Here is a 19,849-nt window from a genome sequence, read left to right as displayed (position 1 = left end):
CCTTCCAACCACAGCCAGGCCACATATGAATCTCTAGTTCTCTGTCGTTCTCTTTATCATTTCCTTGTTTCTCTAGTTCTCTCTCCTCTCTCTGTCTCTACTACTCTTCTGTGTTGCTCTATTCTCTCTCCTCTCTCTGTCTCTACTACTCTTCTGTGTTGCTCTATTCTGCTTCTCTCACTACTAAATGGGGAGTTGGTTATAAGTATCTTTGGCCGGGCCATGTTGCAGAGAGCGGGGGAAGGGTGGGGAACAGAGAGCGGGGGAAGGGTGGCGAACAGAGAGCGGGGGAAGGGTGGCGAACATAGAGCGGGGGAAGGGTGGGGAACAAAGACCAGGGGAAGAGCAACTACAACAGCAGGGGGAGGAGTCCAAAAGCTTATAACACTACATTTTAGTCTAGAATCATTCCTTATAATAATCAATTAAATGTCTCTACATCTATAACTAAAGTCAAAATGTCACAAAACAGCAGTTTTTACAATTGATCACTGATCACTTTCTTTCTTACCAATTATCACATTTTCACGCAAGGTACACGATTTTAAAAGCCCCACATTTCCTGCTACGTCTATGCACGAGGACCTTTAGTGAATGCAGCCCCAGAGCGTGTCGGGTTTCAGTGAGTGGGTGGGGTTTTGTGCGAGGGCTTTTGTTACGTCATTATGTTCTACCCTATCAACGTCCTAGACGGGACAGTGTACTCGCATATCACCCAGCATACGTTGCAACTCTGAGGCAGAGGCTAGAACATTACAACACACAAGGTAGCCATTATTATGCCTACCAGTTTCATGTCTATACAATATCCTGTGGGAACCTTCTATGGGTGGTTTTTGAGCCTCTGAAGGTCTGTTTGACCCCAACCATGATCCGAAACGTCAGGGGGGTTGTGCTCTATATATGAGGGCCTCTCCTATGTCTGTATTGTGCTCGCTTCGGCAGCACATATACTAAAATTGGAACGATACAGAGAAGATTAGCATGGCCCCTGCGCAAGGATGACACGCAAATTCGTGAAGCGTTCCTTATTTTTACCCCTTTTACCCCTATACATCCATCTTCCTCCTAGTATTACCCATAAGAAAATGTTTTAAATCCCATTGGAAATGGTGCCATAATGGCAGTGACTTCATGTTAATGTTGTTCCAATACCTCCATCTGGTGGCCACATAGTGATATCACCAATGGATGCAATAGCGCTAACAGTGATAATTTCCCAAGATGGCGTAGCAGTGAAGACGTGTTTTGTTCGTGTCTCGTGTACTTTTGTATTTTTCGTATTTTTTGTATATATATTTAAATTTTATTTTCGATCTCTTTTTGATTTTTAATTCGATTATACCTTCCGGTAACCTGCCTCACCCAATGTGATACGGTATCGCTATTATTTTTAATTTTAGAACACATTCAAGAACCTCCAGAAGCTAACCAGATTTGTGTCAAATCGGAGGGCATGTTGTCCGGTCCTCTGGCAGTCTCTATGGGGGTGCCACAGGGTTCAATTCTCGGGCCGACTCTTTTCTCTGTATATATCAATGATGTTGCTCTTGCTGCGGGCGATTCCCTAATCCACCTCTACGCAGACGACACCATTCTGTATACTTCTGGCCCTTCCTTGGACACTGTGCTATCTAACCTCCAAACGAGCTTCAATGCCATACAACACTCCTTCCGTGGCCTCCAACTGCTCTTAAACGCTAGTAAAACCAAATGCATGCTTTTCAACCGTTCGCTGCCTGCACCCGCACGCCCGACTAGCATCACCACCCTGGATGGTTCCGACCTAGAATATGTGGACATCTATAAGTACCTAGGTGTCTGGCTAGACTGTAAACTCTCCTTCCAGACTCATATCAAACATCTCTAATCTAAAATCAAATCTAGAGTCGGCTTTCTATTCCGCAACAAAGCCTCCTTCACTCACGCCGCCAAACTTACCCTAGTAAAACTGACTATCCTACCGATCCTTGACTTCGGCGATGTCATCTACAAAATAGCTTCCAATACTCTACTCAGCAAACTGGATGCAGTTTATCACAGTGCCATCCGTTTTGTTACTAAAGCACCTTATACCACCCACCACTGCGACTTGTATGCTCTAGTCGGCTGGCCCTCGCTACATATTAGTCGCCAGACCCACTGGCTCCAGGTCATCTACAAGTCCATGCTAGGTAAAGCTCTGCCTTATCTCAGTTCACTGGTCACGATGGCAACACCCACCCGTAGCACGCGCTCCAGCAGGTGTATCGCACTGATCATCCCTAAAGCCAACACCTCATTTGGCCGCCTTTCCTTCCAGTTCTCTGCTGCCTGTGACTGGAACGAATTGCAAAAATCGCTGAAGTTGGAGACTTTTATCTCCCTCACCAACTTTAAACATCTGCTATCTGAGCAGCTAACCGATCGCTGCAGCTGTACATAGTCCATTGGTAAATAGCCCACCCAATTTACCTACATCATCCCAATACTGTTTTTATTTATTTACTTTTCTGCTCTTTTGCACACCAGTATCTCTACCTGCACATGACCATCTAGATAATTTATCACTCCAGTGTTAATCTGCAAAATTGTAATTATTCACCTACCTCCTCATGCCTTTTGCACACAATGTATATAGACTATTTTTTATTTTTTATACTGTGTTATTGACTTGTTTATTGGTTTACTCTGTGTAACTCTGTGTTGTTGTCTGTTCACACTGCTATGCTTTATCTTGGCCAGGTCGCAGTTGTAAATGAGAACTTGTTCTCAACTGGCCTCCCTGGTTAAATAAAGGTGAAATAAAAAATAAAATAAACAGTCAGCCAATCCAATGACATCCCCCTTCTCTCTCTTTCTCTGTCACACTTTCTCTCCCTCTTTATCTCTTTCTCCTCTCCCTTTTCTCTCATCATTCTCCCCCTTCTTCTCACCCACTCCCCTTTTTCTTTCCCTCCCTTTGTCTCTCACTCTCCCTTTCTTTCTCTTTTTGTCTCCCCATTTTGTCTCCCTCCTCTTTTCTCATTCTCCCTCTCCCCCTTCTGTCTCTTTCTCCCCCCACCACCAGTTTTAAAAACTCTTATTGAACCACACTGGCAATGTGTCAACATGAACGTTGAAACAGTCACCTTCCAACCACAGCCAGGCCACATATGAATCTCTAGTTCTCTGACGTTCTCTTTATCATTTCCTTGTTTCTCTCGTTCTCTCTCCTCTCTCTGTCTCTACTACTTTTCTGTGTTGCTCTATTCTCTCTCCTCTCTCTGTCTCTACTACTCTTCTGTGTTGCTCTATTCTGCTTCTCTCGCTACTAAATGGGGAGTTAGTTATGAGTATCTTTGGCCGGGCCATGTTGCAGAGAGCGGGGGAAGGGTGGGGAACAGAGAGCGGGGGAAGGGTGGGGAACAGAGAGCGGGGGAAGGGTGGGGAACAGAGAGCGGGGGAAGGGTGGGGAACAGAGAGTGGGGGAAGGGTGGGGAACAGAGAGTGGGGGAAGGGTGGGGAACAGAGAGTGGGGGAAGGGTGGGGAACACTACAACAGCAGGGGGAGGAGTCCAAAAGCGTATTACACTACATTTTAGTCTAGAATCATTCCTTATAATAATCAATTAAATGTCTCTACATCTATAACTAAAGTCAAAATGTCACAAAACAGCAGTTTTTACAGTTGATCACTAATCACTTTCTTTCTTACCAAATAGCACATTTTCACGTAAGGTACACAATTTTAAAAGCCCCATGTTAGGGTATTTTTGGCGTTGGCTTCACAACATTTCCTGCTACGTCTATGCATGAGGACCTTTGGTGAATGCAGCCCCAGAGGGTGTCGGGTTTCAGTGAGTGGGTGGGGTTTCGTGCGAGGGCTTTTGTTACGTCATTATGTTCTACCCTATCAACGTCCTAGACGGGACAGTGTACTCGCATATCACCCAGCATACGTTGCAACTCTGAGGCAGAGGCTAGAACATTACAACACACAAGGTAGCCATTATTATCCCTACCAGTTTCATGTCTATACAATATCCTGTGGGAACCTTCTATGGGTGGTTTTTGAGCCTCTGAAGGTCTGTTTGACCCCAACCATGATCCGAAACGTCAGGGGGGTTGTGCTCTATATATGAGGGCCTCTCCTATGTCTGTATTGTGCTCGCTTCGGCAGCACATATACTAAAATTGGAACGATACAGAGAAGATTAGCATGGCCCCTGCGCAAGGATGACACGCAAATTTGTGAAGCGTTCCTTATTTTGACCCCTTTTACCCCTATATATAAGGGGGGACATCCATCTTCCTCCTAGTATTACCCATAAGAAAATGTTTTAAATCCCATTGGAAATGGTGCCATAATGGCAGTGACTTCATGTTAATGTTGTTCCAATACCTCCATCTGGTGGCCACATAGTGATATCACCAATGGATGCAATAGCGCTAACAGTGATAATTTCCCAAGATGGCGTAGCAGTGAAGACGTGTTTTGTTCGTGTCTCGTGTATTTTTGTATTTTTCGTATTTTTTGTATATATATTTAAATTTTATTTTCGATCTCTTTTTGATTTTTAATTCGATTATACCTTCCGGTAACCTGCCTCACCCAATGTGATATGGTATCGCTATTATTTTTAATTTTAGAACACATTCAAGAACCTCCAGAAGCTAACCATATTTGTGTCAAATCGGAGGGCATGTTGTCCGGTCCTCTGGCAGTCTCTATGGGGGTGCCACAGGGTTCAATTCTCGGGCCGACTCTTTTCTCTGTATATATCAATGATGTTGCTCTTGCTGCGGGCGATTCCCTAATCCACCTCTACGCAGACGACACCATTCTGTATACTTCTGGCCCTTCCTTGGACACTGTGCTATCTAACCTCCAAACGAGCTTCAATGCCATACAACACTCCTTCCGTGGCCTCCAACTGCTCTTAAACGCTAGTAAAACCAAATGCATGCTTTTCAACCGTTCGCTGCCTGCACCCGCACGCCCGACTAGCATCACCACCCTGGATGGTTCCGACCTAGAATATGTGGACATCTATAAGTACCTAGGTGTCTGGCTAGACTGTAAACTCTCCTTCCAGACTCATATCAAACATCTCTAATCTAAAATCAAATCTAGAGTCGGCTTTCTATTCCGCAACAAAGCCTCCTTCACTCACGCCGCCAAACTTACCCTAGTAAAACTGACTATCCTACCGATCCTTGACTTCGGCGATGTCATCTACAAAATAGCTTCCAATACTCTACTCAGCAAACTGGATGCAGTTTATCACAGTGCCATCCGTTTTGTTACTAAAGCACCTTATACCACCCACCACTGCGACTTGTATGCTCTAGTCGGCTGGCCCTCGCTACATATTAGTCGCCAGACCCACTGGCTCCAGGTCATCTACAAGTCCATGCTAGGTAAAGCTCCGCCTTATCTCAGTTCACTGGTCACGATGGCAACACCCACTCGTAGCACGCGCTCCAGCAGGTGTATCGCACTGATCATCCCTAAAGCCAACACCTCATTTGGCCACCTTTCCTTCCAGTTCTCTGCTGCCTGTGACTGGAACGAATTGCAAAAATCGCTGAAGTTGGAGACTTTTATCTCCCTCACCAACTTTAAACATCTGCTATCTGAGCAGCTAACCGATCGCTGCAGCTGTACATAGTCCATTGGTAAATAGCCCACCCAATTTACCTACATCATCCCAATACTGTTTTTATTTATTTACTTTTCTGCTCTTTTGCACACCAGTATCTCTACCTGCACATGACCATCTAGATAATTTATCACTCCAGTGTTAATCTGCAAAATTGTAATTATTCACCTACCTCCTCATGCCTTTTGCACACAATGTATATAGACTATTTTTTATTTTTTATACTGTGTTATTGACTTGTTTATTGGTTTACTCTGTGTAACTCTGTGTTGTTGTCTGTTCACACTGCTATGCTTTATCTTGGCCAGGTCGCAGTTGTAAATGAGAACTTGTTCTCAACTGGCCTCCCTGGTTAAATAAAGGTGAAATAAAAAATAAAATAAACAGTCAGCCAATCCAATGACATCCCCCTTCTCTCTCTTTCTCTGTCACACTTTCTCTCCCTCTTTATCTCTTTCTCCTCTCCCTTTTCTCTCATCATTCTCCCCCTTCTTCTCACCCACTCCCCTTTTTCTTTCCCTCCCTTTGTCTCTCACTCTCCCTTTCTTTCTCTTTTTGTCTCCCCATTTTGTCTCCCTCCTCTTTTCTCATTCTCCCTCTCCCCCTTCTGTCTCTTTCTCCCCCCACCACCAGTTTTAAAAACTCTTATTGAACCACACTGGCAATGTGTCAACATGAACGTTGAAACAGTCACCTTCCAACCACAGCCAGGCCACATATGAATCTCTAGTTCTCTGACGTTCTCTTTATCATTTCCTTGTTTCTCTCGTTCTCTCTCCTCTCTCTGTCTCTACTACTTTTCTGTGTTGCTCTATTCTCTCTCCTCTCTCTGTCTCTACTACTCTTCTGTGTTGCTCTATTCTGCTTCTCTCGCTACTAAATGGGGAGTTAGTTATGAGTATCTTTGGCCGGGCCATGTTGCAGAGAGCGGGGGAAGGGTGGGGAACAGAGAGCGGGGGAAGGGTGGGGAACAGAGAGCGGGGGAAGGGTGGGGAACAGAGAGCGGGGGAAGGGTGGGGAACAGAGAGTGGGGGAAGGGTGGGGAACAGAGAGTGGGGGAAGGGTGGGGAACAGAGAGTGGGGGAAGGGTGGGGAACACTACAACAGCAGGGGGAGGAGTCCAAAAGCGTATTACACTACATTTTAGTCTAGAATCATTCCTTATAATAATCAATTAAATGTCTCTACATCTATAACTAAAGTCAAAATGTCACAAAACAGCAGTTTTTACAGTTGATCACTAATCACTTTCTTTCTTACCAAATAGCACATTTTCACGTAAGGTACACAATTTTAAAAGCCCCATGTTAGGGTATTTTTGGCGTTGGCTTCACAACATTTCCTGCTACGTCTATGCATGAGGACCTTTGGTGAATGCAGCCCCAGAGGGTGTCGGGTTTCAGTGAGTGGGTGGGGTTTCGTGCGAGGGCTTTTGTTACGTCATTATGTTCTACCCTATCAACGTCCTAGACGGGACAGTGTACTCGCATATCACCCAGCATACGTTGCAACTCTGAGGCAGAGGCTAGAACATTACAACACACAAGGTAGCCATTATTATCCCTACCAGTTTCATGTCTATACAATATCCTGTGGGAACCTTCTATGGGTGGTTTTTGAGCCTCTGAAGGTCTGTTTGACCCCAACCATGATCCGAAACGTCAGGGGGGTTGTGCTCTATATATGAGGGCCTCTCCTATGTCTGTATTGTGCTCGCTTCGGCAGCACATATACTAAAATTGGAACGATACAGAGAAGATTAGCATGGCCCCTGCGCAAGGATGACACGCAAATTCGTGAAGCGTTCCTTATTTTTACCCCTTTTACCCCTATACATCCATCTTCCTCCTAGTATTACCCATAAGAAAATGTTTTAAATCCCATTGGAAATGGTGCCATAATGGCAGTGACTTCATGTTAATGTTGTTCCAATACCTCCATCTGGTGGCCACATAGTGATATCACCAATGGATGCAATAGCGCTAACAGTGATAATTTCCCAAGATGGCGTAGCAGTGAAGACGTGTTTTGTTCGTGTCTCGTGTACTTTTGTATTTTTCGTATTTTTTGTATATATATTTAAATTTTATTTTCGATCTCTTTTTGATTTTTAATTCGATTATACCTTCCGGTAACCTGCCTCACCCAATGTGATACGGTATCGCTATTATTTTTAATTTTAGAACACATTCAAGAACCTCCAGAAGCTAACCAGATTTGTGTCAAATCGGAGGGCATGTTGTCCGGTCCTCTGGCAGTCTCTATGGGGGTGCCACAGGGTTCAATTCTCGGGCCGACTCTTTTCTCTGTATATATCAATGATGTTGCTCTTGCTGCGGGCGATTCCCTAATCCACCTCTACGCAGACGACACCATTCTGTATACTTCTGGCCCTTCCTTGGACACTGTGCTATCTAACCTCCAAACGAGCTTCAATGCCATACAACACTCCTTCCGTGGCCTCCAACTGCTCTTAAACGCTAGTAAAACCAAATGCATGCTTTTCAACCGTTCGCTGCCTGCACCCGCACGCCCGACTAGCATCACCACCCTGGATGGTTCCGACCTAGAATATGTGGACATCTATAAGTACCTAGGTGTCTGGCTAGACTGTAAACTCTCCTTCCAGACTCATATCAAACATCTCTAATCTAAAATCAAATCTAGAGTCGGCTTTCTATTCCGCAACAAAGCCTCCTTCACTCACGCCGCCAAACTTACCCTAGTAAAACTGACTATCCTACCGATCCTTGACTTCGGCGATGTCATCTACAAAATAGCTTCCAATACTCTACTCAGCAAACTGGATGCAGTTTATCACAGTGCCATCCGTTTTGTTACTAAAGCACCTTATACCACCCACCACTGCGACTTGTATGCTCTAGTCGGCTGGCCCTCGCTACATATTAGTCGCCAGACCCACTGGCTCCAGGTCATCTACAAGTCCATGCTAGGTAAAGCTCTGCCTTATCTCAGTTCACTGGTCACGATGGCAACACCCACCCGTAGCACGCGCTCCAGCAGGTGTATCGCACTGATCATCCCTAAAGCCAACACCTCATTTGGCCGCCTTTCCTTCCAGTTCTCTGCTGCCTGTGACTGGAACGAATTGCAAAAATCGCTGAAGTTGGAGACTTTTATCTCCCTCACCAACTTTAAACATCTGCTATCTGAGCAGCTAACCGATCGCTGCAGCTGTACATAGTCCATTGGTAAATAGCCCACCCAATTTACCTACATCATCCCAATACTGTTTTTATTTATTTACTTTTCTGCTCTTTTGCACACCAGTATCTCTACCTGCACATGACCATCTAGATAATTTATCACTCCAGTGTTAATCTGCAAAATTGTAATTATTCACCTACCTCCTCATGCCTTTTGCACACAATGTATATAGACTATTTTTTATTTTTTATACTGTGTTATTGACTTGTTTATTGGTTTACTCTGTGTTACTCTGTGTTGTTGTCTGTTCACACTGCTATGCTTTATCTTGGCCAGGTCGCAGTTGTAAATGAGAACTTGTTCTCAACTGGCCTCCCTGGTTAAATAAAGGTGAAATAAAAAATAAAATAAACAGTCAGCCAATCCAATGACATCCCCCTTCTCTCTCTTTCTCTGTCACACTTTCTCTCCCTCTTTATCTCTTTCTCCTCTCCCTTTTCTCTCATCATTCTCCCCCTTCTTCTCACCCACTCCCCTTTTTCTTTCCCTCCCTTTGTCTCTCACTCTCCCTTTCTTTCTCTTTTTGTCTCCCCATTTTGTCTCCCTCCTCTTTTCTCATTCTCCCTCTCCCCCTTCTGTCTCTTTCTCCCCCCACCACCAGTTTTAAAAACTCTTATTGAACCACACTGGCAATGTGTCAACATGAACGTTGAAACAGTCACCTTCCAACCACAGCCAGGCCACATATGAATCTCTAGTTCTCTGACGTTCTCTTTATCATTTCCTTGTTTCTCTCGTTCTCTCTCCTCTCTCTGTCTCTACTACTTTTCTGTGTTGCTCTATTCTCTCTCCTCTCTCTGTCTCTACTACTCTTCTGTGTTGCTCTATTCTGCTTCTCTCGCTACTAAATGGGGAGTTAGTTATGAGTATCTTTGGCCGGGCCATGTTGCAGAGAGCGGGGGAAGGGTGGGGAACAGAGAGCGGGGGAAGGGTGGGGAACAGAGAGCGGGGGAAGGGTGGGGAACAGAGAGCGGGGGAAGGGTGGGGAACAGAGAGTGGGGGAAGGGTGGGGAACAGAGAGTGGGGGAAGGGTGGGGAACAGAGAGTGGGGGAAGGGTGGGGAACACTACAACAGCAGGGGGAGGAGTCCAAAAGCGTATTACACTACATTTTAGTCTAGAATCATTCCTTATAATAATCAATTAAATGTCTCTACATCTATAACTAAAGTCAAAATGTCACAAAACAGCAGTTTTTACAGTTGATCACTAATCACTTTCTTTCTTACCAAATAGCACATTTTCACGTAAGGTACACAATTTTAAAAGCCCCATGTTAGGGTATTTTTGGCGTTGGCTTCACAACATTTCCTGCTACGTCTATGCATGAGGACCTTTGGTGAATGCAGCCCCAGAGGGTGTCGGGTTTCAGTGAGTGGGTGGGGTTTCGTGCGAGGGCTTTTGTTACGTCATTATGTTCTACCCTATCAACGTCCTAGACGGGACAGTGTACTCGCATATCACCCAGCATACGTTGCAACTCTGAGGCAGAGGCTAGAACATTACAACACACAAGGTAGCCATTATTATCCCTACCAGTTTCATGTCTATACAATATCCTGTGGGAACCTTCTATGGGTGGTTTTTGAGCCTCTGAAGGTCTGTTTGACCCCAACCATGATCCGAAACGTCAGGGGGGTTGTGCTCTATATATGAGGGCCTCTCCTATGTCTGTATTGTGCTCGCTTCGGCAGCACATATACTAAAATTGGAACGATACAGAGAAGATTAGCATGGCCCCTGCGCAAGGATGACACGCAAATTCGTGAAGCGTTCCTTATTTTGACCCCTTTTACCCCTATATATAAGGGGGGACATCCATCTTCCTCCTAGTATTACCCATAAGAAAATGTTTTAAATCCCATTGGAAATGGTGCCATAATGGCAGTGACTTCATGTTAATGTTGTTCCAATACCTCCATCTGGTGGCCACATAGTGATATCACCAATGGATGCAATAGCGCTAACAGTGATAATTTCCCAAGATGGCGTAGCAGTGAAGACGTGTTTTGTTCGTGTCTCGTGTATTTTTGTATTTTTCGTATTTTTTGTATATATATTTAAATTTTATTTTCGATCTCTTTTTGATTTTTAATTCGATTATACCTTCCGGTAACCTGCCTCACCCAATGTGATACGGTATCGCTATTATTTTTAATTTTAGAACACATTCAAGAACCTCCAGAAGCTAACCATATTTGTGTCAAATCGGAGGGCATGTTGTCCGGTCCTCTGGCAGTCTCTATGGGGGTGCCACAGGGTTCAATTCTCGGGCCGACTCTTTTCTCTGTATATATCAATGATGTTGCTCTTGCTGCGGGCGATTCCCTAATCCACCTCTACGCAGACGACACCATTCTGTATACTTCTGGCCCTTCCTTGGACACTGTGCTATCTAACCTCCAAACGAGCTTCAATGCCATACAACACTCCTTCCGTGGCCTCCAACTGCTCTTAAACGCTAGTAAAACCAAATGCATGCTTTTCAACCGTTCGCTGCCTGCACCCGCACGCCCGACTAGCATCACCACCCTGGATGGTTCCGACCTAGAATATGTGGACATCTATAAGTACCTAGGTGTCTGGCTAGACTGTAAACTCTCCTTCCAGACTCATATCAAACATCTCTAATCTAAAATCAAATCTAGAGTCGGCTTTCTATTCCGCAACAAAGCCTCCTTCACTCACGCCGCCAAACTTACCCTAGTAAAACTGACTATCCTACCGATCCTTGACTTCGGCGATGTCATCTACAAAATAGCTTCCAATACTCTACTCAGCAAACTGGATGCAGTTTATCACAGTGCCATCCGTTTTGTTACTAAAGCACCTTATACCACCCACCACTGCGACTTGTATGCTCTAGTCGGCTGGCCCTCGCTACATATTAGTCGCCAGACCCACTGGCTCCAGGTCATCTACAAGTCCATGCTAGGTAAAGCTCCGCCTTATCTCAGTTCACTGGTCACGATGGCAACACCCACCCGTAGCACGCGCTCCAGCAGGTGTATCGCACTGATCATCCCTAAAGCCAACACCTCATTTGGCCACCTTTCCTTCCAGTTCTCTGCTGCCTGTGACTGGAACGAATTGCAAAAATCGCTGAAGTTGGAGACTTTTATCTCCCTCACCAACTTTAAACATCTGCTATCTGAGCAGCTAACCGATCGCTGCAGCTGTACATAGTCCATTGGTAAATAGCCCACCCAATTTACCTACATCATCCCAATACTGTTTTTATTTATTTACTTTTCTGCTCTTTTGCACACCAGTATCTCTACCTGCACATGACCATCTAGATAATTTATCACTCCAGTGTTAATCTGCAAAATTGTAATTATTCACCTACCTCCTCATGCCTTTTGCACACAATGTATATAGACTATTTTTTATTTTTTATACTGTGTTATTGACTTGTTTATTGGTTTACTCTGTGTAACTCTGTGTTGTTGTCTGTTCACACTGCTATGCTTTATCTTGGCCAGGTCGCAGTTGTAAATGAGAACTTGTTCTCAACTGGCCTCCCTGGTTAAATAAAGGTGAAATAAAAAATAAAATAAACAGTCAGCCAATCCAATGACATCCCCCTTCTCTCTCTTTCTCTGTCACACTTTCTCTCCCTCTTTATCTCTTTCTCCTCTCCCTTTTCTCTCATCATTCTCCCCCTTCTTCTCACCCACTCCCCTTTTTCTTTCCCTCCCTTTGTCTCTCACTCTCCCTTTCTTTCTCTTTTTGTCTCCCCATTTTGTCTCCCTCCTCTTTTCTCATTCTCCCTCTCCCCCTTCTGTCTCTTTCTCCCCCCACCACCAGTTTTAAAAACTCTTATTGAACCACACTGGCAATGTGTCAACATGAACGTTGAAACAGTCACCTTCCAACCACAGCCAGGCCACATATGAATCTCTAGTTCTCTGACGTTCTCTTTATCATTTCCTTGTTTCTCTCGTTCTCTCTCCTCTCTCTGTCTCTACTACTTTTCTGTGTTGCTCTATTCTCTCTCCTCTCTCTGTCTCTACTACTCTTCTGTGTTGCTCTATTCTGCTTCTCTCGCTACTAAATGGGGAGTTAGTTATGAGTATCTTTGGCCGGGCCATGTTGCAGAGAGCGGGGGAAGGGTGGGGAACAGAGAGCGGGGGAAGGGTGGGGAACAGAGAGCGGGGGAAGGGTGGGGAACAGAGAGCGGGGGAAGGGTGGGGAACAGAGAGTGGGGGAAGGGTGGGGAACAGAGAGTGGGGGAAGGGTGGGGAACAGAGAGTGGGGGAAGGGTGGGGAACACTACAACAGCAGGGGGAGGAGTCCAAAAGCGTATTACACTACATTTTAGTCTAGAATCATTCCTTATAATAATCAATTAAATGTCTCTACATCTATAACTAAAGTCAAAATGTCACAAAACAGCAGTTTTTACAGTTGATCACTAATCACTTTCTTTCTTACCAAATAGCACATTTTCACGTAAGGTACACAATTTTAAAAGCCCCATGTTAGGGTATTTTTGGCGTTGGCTTCACAACATTTCCTGCTACGTCTATGCATGAGGACCTTTGGTGAATGCAGCCCCAGAGGGTGTCGGGTTTCAGTGAGTGGGTGGGGTTTCGTGCGAGGGCTTTTGTTACGTCATTATGTTCTACCCTATCAACGTCCTAGACGGGACAGTGTACTCGCATATCACCCAGCATACGTTGCAACTCTGAGGCAGAGGCTAGAACATTACAACACACAAGGTAGCCATTATTATCCCTACCAGTTTCATGTCTATACAATATCCTGTGGGAACCTTCTATGGGTGGTTTTTGAGCCTCTGAAGGTCTGTTTGACCCCAACCATGATCCGAAACGTCAGGGGGGTTGTGCTCTATATATGAGGGCCTCTCCTATGTCTGTATTGTGCTCGCTTCGGCAGCACATATACTAAAATTGGAACGATACAGAGAAGATTAGCATGGCCCCTGCGCAAGGATGACACGCAAATTCGTGAAGCGTTCCTTATTTTGACCCCTTTTACCCCTATATATAAGGGGGGACATCCATCTTCCTCCTAGTATTACCCATAAGAAAATGTTTTAAATCCCATTGGAAATAGTGCCATAATGGCAGTGACTTCATGTTAATGTTGTTCCAATACCTCCATCTGGTGGCCACATAGCGCTATTACATCCATTGGTGTTATCTACTGGTGACCAGACCCATCACAACACAGCTCTACTGGACCAGACCCATCACAACACAGCTCTACTGGACCAGACCCATCACAACACAGCTCTACTGGACCAGACCCATCACAACACAGCTCTACTGGACCAGACCCATCACAACACAGCTCTACTGGACCCGGCCCATCACAACACAGCTCTACTGGACCAGACCCATCACAACACAGCCCTACTGGACCAGACCCATCACAACACAGCACAGACCACCACTCTAGGATCAGGCAGAACTCTGTCCTTCAGAGAAGTACACCACATGATGCAGTCCACACCATACATCATTCAGATCATCAGCCTATATATGCTGAGGTAACCTCTGGCAAAAGACACCTAGAACAATCAGAGAAGAGAGGTGTGCCAACTACTGCATCTAATATGCAGACTACTGGGCTAGACAGACCCTTTAAATCACACACAGGGTTGCAGATTGCATTGCACACAAAAATAAGTACAAATCTTATTCCATTCTTATTCATTTGTTTACAACTATTCTATATTTTATTGGCACTGGTATTATAATAATAATTATATGTAATGGTATATATATATATATTACTATTTTGGATTTATTTTCAATGTACTTTACTCAAACCAGTGAATATCACTTATTATAAATGAGATCATTAACTATCAGCTCTTGGAATATCCAGGGCCTATTCTCTTCACATTTTGGTTCTAAAACAACAAATCCAGAATGGATTAAAAACATCAATGGGACAGGAGGACATCATAATCCTACTGGAAACACGGTGTTGTGGAGACATAGATACTCAGTGTCCCTCAGGCTATAGAGAAAGTTTACTACCATCAATCAAACATAGACATGTTAAACGGGGCCGGGTGGAATCATCATTCGGCTTAAGCAGCACTGAATGAAATGAAAAAAAAGGTACCATACACATTTGGCTCAAACTTAACAAAGGTACAATCTCTTGTGACAATGATGTGTACATATGTGCAGCTTCTGCTCCTCCTTCAGTTTCACCATATGATGATGACCAGTTTTTTGACAATCTCCAGGCAGAAATCATTACATTTCAGGCAGAAGTGAGATTTCAATGCGAGGACAGGTTCTGAGCCTGACTACACTGATGTGGGAGGTAACCACCACATAGTTGGACACCCCTCCTTGTACAGTAGCCCTCTTATAAATAGAAACAGTCCTGACCAAATACTGAACAAAAATGGGAAGGAGTTAGTGCATCTGTCGAGCCTTAGGCCTGTACATGCTTAATGGTAGAATCAGAGGGGACTCTCGGAGCTACGCTATGAATACTTTGAAACTGCATCTGTCGAGCCTTAGGCCTGTACATGCTTAATGGTAGAATCAGAGGGGACTCTCGGAGCTACGCTATGAATACTTTGAAACTGCATCTGTCGAGCCTTAGGCCTGTACATGCTTAATGGTAGAATCAGAGGGGACTCTCGGAGCTACGCTATGAATACTTTGAAACTGCATCTGTCGAGCCTTAGGCCTGTACATGCTTAATGGTAAAATCAGAGGGGACTCTCGGAGCTACGCTATGAATACTTTGAAACTGCATCTGTCGAGCCTTAGGCCTGTACATGCTTAATGGTAGAATCAGAGGGGACTCTCGGAGCTACGCTATGAATACTTTGAAACTGCATCTGTCGAGCCTTAGGCCTGTACATGCTTAATGGTAGAATCAGAGGGGACTCTCGGAGCTACGCTATGAATACTTTGAAACTGCATCTGTCGAGCCTTAGGCCTGTACATGCTTAATGGTAGAATCAGAGGGGACTCTCGGAGCTACGCTATGAATACTTTGAAACTCTGAAGCCGTAGAAACATACACTGAAACGCAAGAAATTGAATTATACCAACAAGACACTCGACGAAATTGAAAACGCAGTTGAACGAAATCAGTTCTGAACCACAAACAATTTAAGCTCGACAAAGCCACAAGAATTACAAGATGAAGGAATTTGGAAAACGTATTTTGATAATCTTTACAAAAAGACAACAGAACCAATTAGAAATTCAAGAAAAATTGAACATCCTTGAATCAGTCATTAAAAACAACCAAAATCCATTAAAAATGACCCAATAACCCAACAAGAACTAAATGAAAAGCTCAAATCTATAAAATCAAAGGCTGCTTGTGGTCTAGATAAGATCAGAAATGAAATGCTGAAAAACAGCACACCTGAGTTACAAAATGCTGTGCTTAAAATGTTCAGTATGGTATTAACTTTTCCCCTGTCCACAAGAGTGGAGACAAATCAGACCCCAATAATTACAGGGGAATTTGCAAAAACAACAACTTGGGAAAGGTTGTGTATAGCATTTTGAATTGAATACTTTCTTCAAGAAAAAAAATGTAATTCAGTAAATGTCACATTGGATTTCTCCCCCACCATCGCACTACTGACCATATTTACACCTTACACAGACTAATTAATAAACATGTCCACCTGTAATGAGTATGATGGGAGACTAAGTGCTGGTTTCAAGCGCAGGGCGCAGCAGGTGTAAAGGACCACAGGAGGAGGCAGGTAGCATGGTCCCATGGACAGGCAGAAGGTCATACACTGGAGGAGGCAGGTAGCATGGTCCAGGGACAGGCAGAAGGTCATACACAGGAGGAGGCAGGTAGCACGGTCCAGGGACAGGCAGAAGGTCATACACAGGGAATCCAAAAAGGTAACAGTACAGGCAGGGAAAAGGCTAGTAACGTTGTCTGGGAGATCAGGAAAGAGGTGGATGACAAGAAATCTGACAGGTAACAGTACAGGCAGAGAATAGACAAAACAACGTTGTTATGTCACACCCTGGTCTTAGTATTCTGTGTTCTCTTTATTATTTTGGTTAGGCCAGGGTGTGACATGGGTGATTTATGTGGTTTGTTTTGTCTTGGGGTTTTTGTAGTTTATGGGATTGTGTTTAGTATAGTAGTCTAGGAAAGTCTATGGTTGCCTAGAGTGGTTCTCAATCAGAGGCAGGTGTTTATCGTTGTCTCTGATTGGGAACCATATTTAGGCAGCCATATTCTTTGGGTATTTCGTGGGTGATTGTTCCTGTCTCTGTGCTTGTTGCACCAGATAGAGCTGGTTCGGTTTTTCACGTTTATTGTTTTTGTAAACTGTTTGTATTTTCATCTTTCATTAAAGATGTTTATGAATAACCACGCTGCATTTTGGTCCTCCTCTCTTTCACCAGAAGAAAAACGTAACATGTTAGTGAGGATGGCCAAAAACTATGATACACGGGAGGACTAATATGGAAATAAACAGAGATCCGAATAGAATGTGGACAACAACAAAAAAATAATACCTCACAATGAACTGAACTACATAGTGTGTGATTATGACATACAGGTGTGTGAACAGGTGATCAGAATTCAGGTGATTGGGATCTGGAGAGTGAGCTGCGTTCAGGGGATCCATGTGTTTGACGGTGTGAGTTGGAAGCAGACATTACACCACCAAAAAAAAAAAGAGGGCAAAATCTTTGCTTGCTTTATTGCCTTTAAAAAAAGCATTTGATTCTATTTGGCACGAAGGGCTATTCTACACAATTCTCTAAAGTGGGCTTGGTGGTAAGGTGTATGACTTAATAAAATGTATGTACACAGAAAACAAGTGTGCAATAAAAATCTAAAACAAAATAACATAATTATTTTCACAAAATCGAGGTGTGAGACAAGGCTGCAGTTTGAGTCCAAACCTTTCCAACATTTATATATCAATGAATTAGCAGACATGTTGGACCATTCTCCAGCCCCAGGACTCATACTGTTTAACACAGAGGTAAAATACCTGCTATATGCTGAGGATTTGGTTATTCTATCACAAACCAAAGAAGGTCTTCAACAGAACCTTAATGTGGCAGTGAATGCACTCAAAGAAAAAGCCTGCAGAGCATTGTATGCAATAAAAATGAAATTATTCTAAATCAACATCCCAATTAGAATTTGGACCCAAATATTTGACAGTGTAATCCTACCAATAGCTCTTTACAGAAGTGAGGTTTGGGGGCCACTCAATAAACTGGACTTTAAAATGTGGGACAAACATCTAATTGAAGCCCCACATGCAGAATTCTGTCAGAAAATCCAGAGAAATACATCAACTAATGCATGTAGGGCAGAACTGGTCCACTTTCCACTCGTAATGAAAACGCAGAAAAGACATGGACATAGAAACCGGCAGACATGAAAAGACATGGTAGTAGTAGTAGTAGTAGTAGACATGAAAAGACATGGTAGTAGTAGTAGACATGAACAGACATGGTGGTAGTAGTAGTAGTAGTAGTAGTAGACATGAACAGACATGGTGGTAGTAGTAGTAGTAGTAGTAGTAGACATGAACAGACATGGTGGTAGTAGTAGTAGTAGTAGTAGACATGAAAAGACATGGTAGTAGTAGTAGACATGAACAGACATGGTGGTAGTAGTAGTAGTAGTAGTAGACATGAAAAGACATGGTAGTAGTAGTAGTAGTAGACATGAACAGACATGGTAGTAGTAGTAGTAGTAGTAGACATGAACAGACATGGCGGTAGTAGTAGTAGTAGTAGTAGACATGAAAAGACATGGTAGTAGTAGTAGACATGAACAGACATGGTAGTAGTAGTAGTAGTAGTAGTAGTAGTAGACATGAACAGACATGGTGGTAGTAGTAGTAGTAGTAGTAGTAGACATGAAAAGACATGGTGGTAGTAGTAGTAGTAGTAGTAGTAGACATGAACAGACATGGTAGTAGTAGTAGTAGTAGTAGTAGTAGACATGAACAGACATGGTGGAAGTAGTAGTAGTAGTAGTAGTAGACATGAACAGACATGGTAGTAGTAGTAGTAGTAGTAGTAGTAGTAGTAGACATGAAAATACATGGTAGTAGTAGTAGTAGTAGTAGTAGACATGAACAGACATGGTGGTAGTAGTAGTAGTAGTAGTAGACATGAAAAGACATGGTAGTAGTAGTAGTAGTAGTAGTAGTAGACATGAAAATACATGGTAGTAGTAGTAGTAGTAGTAGTAGTAGTAGTAGACATGAACAGACATGGTAGTAGTAGTAGTAGTAGTAGTAGTAGTAGACATGAAAAGACATGGTAGTAGTAGTAGTAGACATGAAAAGACATGGTAGTAGTAGTAGTAGTAGTAGTAGTAGACATGAACAGACATGGTGGTAGTAGTAGTAGTAGTAGTAGACATGAACAGACATGGTGGTAGTAGTAGTAGTAGTAGTAGACATGAAAAGACATGGTAGTAGTAGTAGTAGTAGTAGTAGTAGACATGAAAATACATGGTAGTAGTAGTAGTAGTAGTAGTAGTAGACATGAAAATACATGGTAGTAGTAGTAGTAGTAGTAGTAGTAGACATGAACAGACATGGCAACCCAAAGAGGATGTGGTCCCTGCACAACAGGTGAGGTAGAAACAGAGATGTAGTGATGATGGTGGTGGGTGGTAGTAGTAGTAGTAGTAGTAGTAGTAGACATGAAAAGACATGGCTACTCAAAGAGGATGTGGTCACTGCACAACAGGGGAGGTAGAAACGGAGATGTAGTGATGATGGTGGTGGGTGGTAGTAGTAGTAGTAGTAGTAGACATGAAAAGACATGGCTACTCAAAGAGGATGTGGTCACTGCACAACAGGGGAGGTAGAAACGGAGATGCACTTTCTCCTTTACTGTGATAAATGTTCCTCACCAAGAGATTCCTTATTCACAGAAATTACAACATTTATTCCATTCCTAAAACTAAAAATACTCATAGGTGATGATGATGGTAGTAGTAGTAGTAGTGATGGTGGTAGTAGTAGTCCTA

General features: G+C 43.5%; 5 non-coding genes across 5 annotated transcripts; all 5 read left to right on the top strand.

Moving 5' to 3' along the window:
• Positions 1–929: 929 nt before the first annotated feature.
• LOC139395919 (U6 spliceosomal RNA) lies at positions 930–1,036 on the top strand. The gene has a single exon (XR_011630650.1). It is a non-coding gene; the product is annotated as a U6 spliceosomal RNA (small nuclear RNA).
• A 3,089-nt stretch (positions 1,037–4,125) lies between these two features.
• LOC139395918 (U6 spliceosomal RNA) lies at positions 4,126–4,232 on the top strand. Its single transcript, XR_011630649.1, has one exon. It is a non-coding gene; the product is annotated as a U6 spliceosomal RNA (small nuclear RNA).
• Positions 4,233–7,333: 3,101 nt separating this feature from the next.
• On the top strand, positions 7,334–7,440 carry LOC139395917 (U6 spliceosomal RNA). Its single transcript, XR_011630648.1, has one exon. It is a non-coding gene; the product is annotated as a U6 spliceosomal RNA (small nuclear RNA).
• A 3,089-nt stretch (positions 7,441–10,529) lies between these two features.
• Positions 10,530–10,636, top strand: LOC139395921 (U6 spliceosomal RNA). The gene has a single exon (XR_011630652.1). It is a non-coding gene; the product is annotated as a U6 spliceosomal RNA (small nuclear RNA).
• Positions 10,637–13,737: 3,101 nt separating this feature from the next.
• LOC139395920 (U6 spliceosomal RNA) lies at positions 13,738–13,844 on the top strand. Its single transcript, XR_011630651.1, has one exon. It is a non-coding gene; the product is annotated as a U6 spliceosomal RNA (small nuclear RNA).
• Positions 13,845–19,849: the final 6,005 nt, after the last annotated feature.

This window comes from Oncorhynchus clarkii, unplaced genomic scaffold (assembly GCF_045791955.1).
Source record: "Oncorhynchus clarkii lewisi isolate Uvic-CL-2024 unplaced genomic scaffold, UVic_Ocla_1.0 unplaced_contig_11948_pilon_pilon, whole genome shotgun sequence".
NCBI lineage: Eukaryota > Metazoa > Chordata > Actinopteri > Salmoniformes > Salmonidae > Oncorhynchus > Oncorhynchus clarkii.
This window is presented reverse-complemented; position numbering and strand designations above follow the sequence as displayed.